Source organism: Phalaenopsis equestris, unplaced genomic scaffold (genome assembly GCF_001263595.1).
Source record: "Phalaenopsis equestris unplaced genomic scaffold, ASM126359v1 Scaffold000264, whole genome shotgun sequence".
Lineage (NCBI taxonomy): Eukaryota > Viridiplantae > Streptophyta > Magnoliopsida > Asparagales > Orchidaceae > Phalaenopsis > Phalaenopsis equestris.
This window is the reverse complement of record NW_018164706.1, coordinates 331935-340394: the sequence shown is the minus strand read 5'-3', so window position 1 is coordinate 340394 and position 8460 is coordinate 331935.

The window sequence follows — 8460 nt, the reverse complement described above, 5'->3', positions numbered from 1 at the left end:
CTCGTATTGGGCTCGTTAAGAAGCTCGGTTTCGGCTTGTTCGCTGAGTTAACGAGCCGAACATGAACAACACGGACAAATATTTGTTTGTTCGTGTTTGACTCGTTTTGGCTCAAAATACTACTAATCAATTATATATATATATATTTGATGAGTAGTATTTTTTAAAAAATTAATTGACTATAAGGCTACAAAGATTAATAATCAATTAAAGTATTAATGAAGAAAATAGAATAAAAATTATTAAATTAGATTCAAATGATGTTTTAAATCTTGCCCCAATCCTTAACATCTTATGGCTACGTGATTAGGGTTGTCAAAACGACTATTTGTTCGTGAACGGCTCGTGTTCGGCTCGCTAAACAAAAGAGTTGAACACGAACACACTTTTTGAGCTCGAAATATAAACGAACCGAACACGAGCTGAGCCTGGGCTCGCTCTCAGCTCGCGTTCGGTTCGTTTACACCCCTATTATTATATAGCATTTTTTTTTTCATTTATACGTATATTATGGTGCATGAGATGCCAAATATTAAAAAAATGCAAAAAGTCAAACCATAACGCTAAATTGCACGCGATGATATGTGTGGAGCAATAAATGTGGAAATTATAAAGGGTGATTCAAATAATATTGGGACATGCAATTTACAATTTAGGGAGGCAGACACATACATAGCACAATTTTTTTTCTGTATTTACATATCTCAAAGCTAGATTTTTATATTTATACAAATAACACTCAAATATTTAATATGACATCAAAAAATATCACTGTTATTATTTATAAAAAATAAAATGTTTGATGAGCACTCATATATATCAGTGGTCTCGTCATTTTGGTCAGATTGTTAGATGTTGTCTATCCCTTAATCAGAAAACCTCAGAAGGGAATGAATTAGTTGGGGCTCCTTTACAAAAGACTAAAGGTGGGCAGAAAAGGATAGAGTCTATAACTTAAGCTCCTACTTAGGTTCAGCCAAGACAGCCCGTTTAATGTCAGGTTTTTCCCTTACTAAGGTTTAGCCAAGCCAATGCTTGTTGATGTTGATGCTATTAGGGATTGATGATTGTTATGTTTTATCACAAGTTATCGGAGTGTCATTTTAGTGCATTTCCTTTTCATAGGATGTATGTTGTGTTGTTATTATGTTAACTTGCTTTAGATGTGATGTTACCCCGTTTTAATTGATGAGGGGAGTTTAGTTGAGTCGCCATTTTTTAGGTCTTCGTTTTACAGTGACCACTTTTCATCTTAATGAATGTCCCTAGTTTTCTTCATGAAATTTACGGATAATTCATGTGTTAGGATTTTATATACCACATGTTAGGATGTTAAATTTATAAAATCCAATTTCATGACCCAAAATTCATTAAATTCATAAAGACTAATATCTTTGAATTCATGATTTTCACATACCCATAACGAGATATACATACATGTATTCATGATCGTAGAATTCAATTTGAAGAGATATAATTTCTCTCTCTAATCCTTATTTCTTTATGTACTTTCCAATGGAGAGAAAAGATACATTTCATCTTGAGAGAGAGATGACTCTTCTCTTATTTATAAGAGAAAAGATAAGTCTCTAGGGAAGTGACACAATTTTTCTCTTAATTATTCATTATTAATCATAATCCATCATGATAATTATTGACCAATAGGATTTAAGATAATTTAATTAATTAATTAAAGTGAAATGTTAAGATGTCTTTTGTGAAGAAACATGACTCTTCATTAGGATAATTGAATTAATTAATCAATTAAACTGAATGGATGTGTTGTTTATTTGGAAGAGACATGACCCTCTTTTTTAAGATAATTGAATTAATTAATTAATTTAAACCGAATGGATGCGTTGTCTATTTGGAATAAACATAACCCTCTTCCTTTTAATTAATTAATTAATTAATTAATTATTAAAATAAATAACAATGGGCCACATAATTAAAATAATGAAAAACTAACATTCTCTCACTTGGCTCACGTAATACTTAATAGTGCATAACATACTGCATAAATGTATGTTAAAATCCTTCTTTATATTGCTCAAATCATAAATCATCAATAAGTATGAAATTAATATGGTTCCTTCCATGTATCACAATATCAATTGCATACTTAACAGAAGGAGAAATAACATCATGATCTCATAATGTCTATTAAAAGACAAATCTTGTTAAACATCGCACAATATAAAGTGTACACTAACGATAAAACAAGATACATAAATAGCAGAAACAAGAAACTGAGATCAAAGTGTCAAACATAAAGAACACTAAACATAAAACTAATAAAGAGTTTCGGTAATGTCAATTCTCACAACATGTTCGTTAAATGTCTGTGGTGGCAACCCTTTCGTCAATGGATCCGCTATCATAAGGTTGGTGCTAATATGCTCAATTGACACCATATATTTCTGAACTTCTTCTTTAACGGCAATGTACTTTAATTTCATGTGTATAGCACCTTTGGAATACCTGCCATTTTTAGAAAAGAAGACTGCTGCGAAGTTATCAGACTGCTGCGAAGTTATCACTGCGAAGTTATCACAATAAATTTTCAGCAGCTTGGCAATACTGTCGACAATTACAAGTCCTGAAATAAAATTTCGCAGTCATAATCTTTGAATTGTAGCTTCGAAGCATGCCAAAATTCAGCTTCCATAGTGGATGCAACAATGATGGATTACTTTGCACTTTTCCATGAGATTACTCCTTCAGCCAAAAGAAACAGATAGCCAAATGTTGATTTTCTGGTATCAACAAAACCAGCAAAATCTGAATCTGAATATCCTATCACTTCAAGATCATTAGATCTTCTATAAGTGAGCATGTGGTCCTTTGTTCCTTGCAGGTACTTCAAAACTTTCTTTGCAATTTTTCAATGATCTATTCCTGGATTACTTTGATACCTACCCAGCATCCCGACAGCAAAGCTAATGTCTGGTCTGGTACAAGTTTGAGCATACATTAAGCTTCCAACAATAGATGCATAAGGAATTTCTTTCATTTGTTTACGTTCCAAATCATGCTTTGGACACTACATAAAGCTGAATTTATCTCCTTTTTGAATTAGAGCAACACTTGCAGAGCACCCTTCCATATTGAATCTCTTAAGAACTCTATCGATATATGCTTTTTGAGACAATCCTAACAATCCTTGTGATCTTTCACGAAATATTTCAATTCCAATCACATAGGATGTCTCGCCCATATCTTTCATTTTAAAGTTCTTAAAGAGAAAATTCTTAGTTTCAGACAATAAGCCAAGATCATTAGTAGCCAACAAGATATCATCATCATATAGAATGAGAAATATGATCGTGCTCCCCTAACCTTCAGATATATACACCGATCAACAGTGTTTTTTTTTAAATCGAAAGGAAGTGATGGTATCATTGAACTTAAGATACCATTGTCAGGAAGCTTGCTTAAGTTTGTATATTGATTTCTTAAGTTTACACACCATGTGTTCTTTTCCTTTAACCGCTAAAAATCTTTCAGGCTGACTCATGTATACCTCTTCATCTAAATTCTCATTCAGAAAGGCAGTTTTCACATTCATTTGGTGTAACTCTAAATCATAATGAGCTACTAGTGTCATGATAATTCTAAATGAATTTTTCTTAGAAACTGGAGAAAATGTTTCTTTATAGTCGATGTCATCTTTCTGTGTGAAGCCTTTAGCAAAAAGTCTGGCCTTATAACTGACTTTATATCGTTCAATATTGTCATTCGAGTCGTGTTTGGTCTTAAAGACCCATTTACACCCAACTCTTTTACAACCTTCAGGCAATTCAATGACATCCCAAACTTTGTTGTGATCCATCGATTTCAACTCATCTTTCATTGCATCTAACCATTTAGAGAATTTGCACTGTCTATGGCTTGTGAAAATGAAACTGAATCTTCATTGACTCCCAAGTCAAATTCAGACTCATGTAGATAAACCACATAATCATCAGAAGTAGCAGACCTTCTTTATCGTTGAGACCTTCTAGGTACAACTTCATTTGGTTCATCTAATGTAGGTTCATCAGTGACAGTTTCATTATGGGGTGTTTGATCATTTATTTGTTTTTCCTGTAAGTTGTCAGACCGTTCAACAACTAATAACAACTTGAGAAGAAATTTTAAGTTGGATTTTCACTTTAGGTGATTCCAAACTCCCACTAACTTCACCATTTTCAATGAACTTAGCATTTCCAACTTCAATAATTCTCGTACTGCGGTTAGGACGATAAAATCTATACCCTTTCAATTTTTTAGGATAACCAATGAAGAAACCACTAGTTGTTCTTAAGTTCAGTTTCTTTTCATGTGGATTGTAAATCCTTATTTTTGTTGGGCAACCCCAGACATGCAGGTGCCTTAAACTAGGTTTCCTTCCCATTCATAGTTCAAGAGGAGTCTTTGGAACTGCCTTACTAGGAATCTTGTTTAACAAATATGCAGTGGTCTTTAAAGAATGCATCCATAATAATAAAGTTAAAGAAGAATTACTCATCATACTCTTAACGATTTCCATCAGAGTACGATTTTGTCTTTCTGCAACACCACTTTGTTGCGGTGTTCCTGGCATAGTGTATTGAGTGCATATGTCATTAGTTTGAAGGAATTTAGCAAATGGACCTGGACATTGGTCCAGATTTATTGTACCTTCCATAATATTCACAACCTCTATCGGATCTGATGATTTTCACTTTTACGTCTAATTGCCTCTCAACCTCAGTTATAAACACCTTTAAGGTATCTAGTGATTGATATTGTTCATGCAATAAGTAGATATACCAATAACGTGAAAAGTCATATATAAATGTGTTAAAATATTTTTCTCCACCAAAAGATGGAACATCGAAATGTCCACAAACATCACTGTGTATAATTTCAAGGAGCTGTGTGCTTCTTGTGGCAGTTTTCTTAAGTGTGTGTTTTGTGAGTTTTCCCTTAATACAATCCACACAGATGTTAAGATCAGTGAAATCCAAATCATTAAGGATTTCATTCTTTATCAATCTTTCATTTCTTTCTTTGGATATATGACCCAAACATTTATGCCACAAAAAGGCTGAACTTTCATTCATAAAATTGCGTTTAGTACCAACATTATGATGCAAGGTCATAAGAGTATCAGTGAAAAGGTTATCAAGCTTAAGCTTATATAGTCCATCACAAAGAATACCATAACCAATAAGATGATTGTGTTTAAATAAATTGAAACATCCATTCCCAAATTTAAAAGAGTATCCAACAGAATCAAGTTTTGACAATGAAATCAAATTAAGAGAAACAAAAGATACATAAAGTGTTTGAAAAAGGTCTAAATGATGTCCAGTATCTAAAATCAATTGATAGGTTCCAATTGCTTCAACTGGAGCTTTGACTTTGTTTCCCATGAAAAATAAACTTTTCATTTGGATTTATGGTTTGGGTTGTAAGGAATCCTTGCATCGTATTAGAAACATGAGTAGTACAACTAGAATCAATCCACCAAGTATTATAAGGAACTTCTGCCAAATTTGATTTGAAACATACAAAAACACAAGATTTACATTTCTTTTCAAACCAATCTTTACGTTTTTGACACTCATTTTGATAGTGTCCAAGCTTTTTACAAAAATGGCACTTAATTTCTTTATGTTCCTCTTTGTGAATTTGGCCAGATGACACATTAATCTTTAGTGGTCATTGCTTGCCCTTTCCATATTTCTTTCCAGGTTTCTTTACAGCTCTTCTTTGATGACCCATGAGATTAATGAAGTGATTTCTTCCTTTCTTAAGCCTTTCTTCCTCTTGAATGAGTATACATTGCAATTCATTCACATTTCACTTATCTTTCATAATATTATAATTCATGTGAAATGGACCATACTCGAAAGGCAAGGAGTTAAAAATAAACTGCACAAGGAAATTTTCATTCACTTCCATTCCCAGAGTCTTAAGTATTGTTGCTATGTTCGTCATTTCAACGTTCGTCATTTCAACGACATGCGACATGTTCATGCATAGTACGGGAACCATCAAATTTCATGTTGATTAACATACTTAATAATGTTTCAGCAAAAGACTTATCAGCAGAGTCAGACTGAGAACAATCCTCAGCAAATTTCATGAATTCCTTAGCATTTTCATTGTTAAAAAATGTGCACTTTATGTTGTTTGCTACAGTCATTCGCATAAACATTAAGCTTAATCTGTTTGATTTCTCCCAAGCTTTATAGAAGATTTCTCCTCAACACTGCTAGAATCAGTATGAGCAGGGGGCTTCTCAATTGTGAGTGTCAAATCAAGATCCAGAACACCAAGGTGAAACTGAACTTGCTCACACCATTCAGAGAAATTAAGCCAATTGAATTTCTGAACAGATGTAGCTTGCGAATGAAGAGAAACAGGAGTAGATACTGCAAATAAATAAAACATGCTCATACATCAATGCTTTAAGTATTAAACTTAAATATATATTGATGTCTAATCAGATTAAATTAAAATTTTAGTAGTGTATTGAAAATATCCTTTGGGTGATATAACAATGCACAATAATAAACATAATTGATGTTTGAATTCTTAGTTTAAAATAATTGGCAATTTTTTATACTTAAATTAGATATGAATTTTATCTTTAGATATATAAACATATCTAACCAAGTATATAAATATGCCACAATCATATTCAAATATTATAAAACATATAATCAACCTTTGGGCGATCCACAAATATTTATAATCAATGAATTTCAATATGCTCATAATTAAATACAAAATTGTTTCATAATAAACATCACATATTTATGAGTAGTTGAATTCATTTAAGTTGACGTCTATTAAACATACTAATTTGGACACTTTGGTGACTGACAAATTAAACATAATATAGACATCAAATAAAAAATAATATCTCAATTCACCGATTAACTTTAGTGATCTAATTCCAAGATCTTATTTACAGCGGAAATTTTATGCAATTAACATAAATAAAATTAAATGAAAAATCACAAATTCAACAATCGAAGCTCTGATACCACATGTTAAGATTTTATATACCACATGTTAGGATTTTAAATTTATAAAATCCAATTTCATGACCCAAAATTCATTAAATTCATAATGACCAAGATCTTTGAATTCATGATTTTCACATACTCATAACGAGATATACATACTTGTATTCATGATCGTAGAATTTAATTTGGAGAGATAGAATTTCTCTCTCTATTCCTTATTTCTTTCTGTACTTTCCGATGGAGAGAAAAACTATATTTCATCTCAGGAGAGAGATGATCCTTCTCTTATTTATAAGAGAAAAGATAAGTCTCTTGGGAAGAGACAATATTTCTCTTAATTATTCATTATTAACCACCATCCATCATGACAATTATTGACCAATATGATTTAAGATAATTTAATTAATTAATTAAAGTGAAAGGATACAATGTCTTTTGTGAAGAGACATGACTGAGACATGTCTCTTCATTAGGATAATTAAATTAATTAATTAATTAAATCGAATGGATGCGTTGTGTATTTGAGAGATACATGACCCTCTTCTTTAGGATAATTGAATTAATTAATTAATTTAAACAGAATGGATGTGTTGTCTATTTGGAAGAGACATGACCCTCTTTCTTTTATTGAATTAATTAATTATTATTATAATAAATGACAATGGGCCACATAATTAAAATAATGAAAACCTAATATCATGCATTTCCTGTAATGATTAAAGGCTTGGAGAATAATTGCAAATTTTGAGGACAAAATTTTTATGAAGAGAGATTACAATAATTGAAAATTTAAAATAAATAAATAAATGAATAAATGATAATAACATTAATTGTCAAGTAGACATAACAATAAGCATCTCTTCGTTTCAACTTAAGTGTCATATACTCCATTTTGAATCAATGGAACAACAAGAATGGGAAACTAAGAGTAAGGGATAGAGAGGGGGGAGCCCAAGTGACCTTACGTGCCCTAGCTGACCAATGGAGAAGGAATAAGTCATTGTTTGCATTTATGGGAGACGTTAACTAATGCATAGCCGAAGGAGGAGGTGCATCATGCCATAATTGAGGGAAGGAGTAGGCAGCATCAAGTGTGAACAAATGAGGAAGAGCTCGAGCCCAATCAAAGAGAAGAAACTTTGTGTGCTGTGTGCAAAGGAAGAGGAAGAGAAGGCCCATGCTTGCGGGTAGTAGTTAAGCCTCACATGCATAAGATGAAAAGGAGGAATCGGATCTCGCGTGCAACGCCACTGTCGAGCAGGAAGCTTCCCTTAAGTATTCCAACTTCATCGAGCAAGAAGAAGCTTTGTGCGGTTTTTCTCTACTCAAAGAAGAAGAAAAAGGGGAAGAAGCATCGAGCACAGAAGAGGAGAAAGAGGAAGGAGGCGACTCGTGCAAAAGGGTCTAGCGTAGCTCGTTGTTCGCGAACAGTTCGTGTTCGGTTCGTCAATGAGTT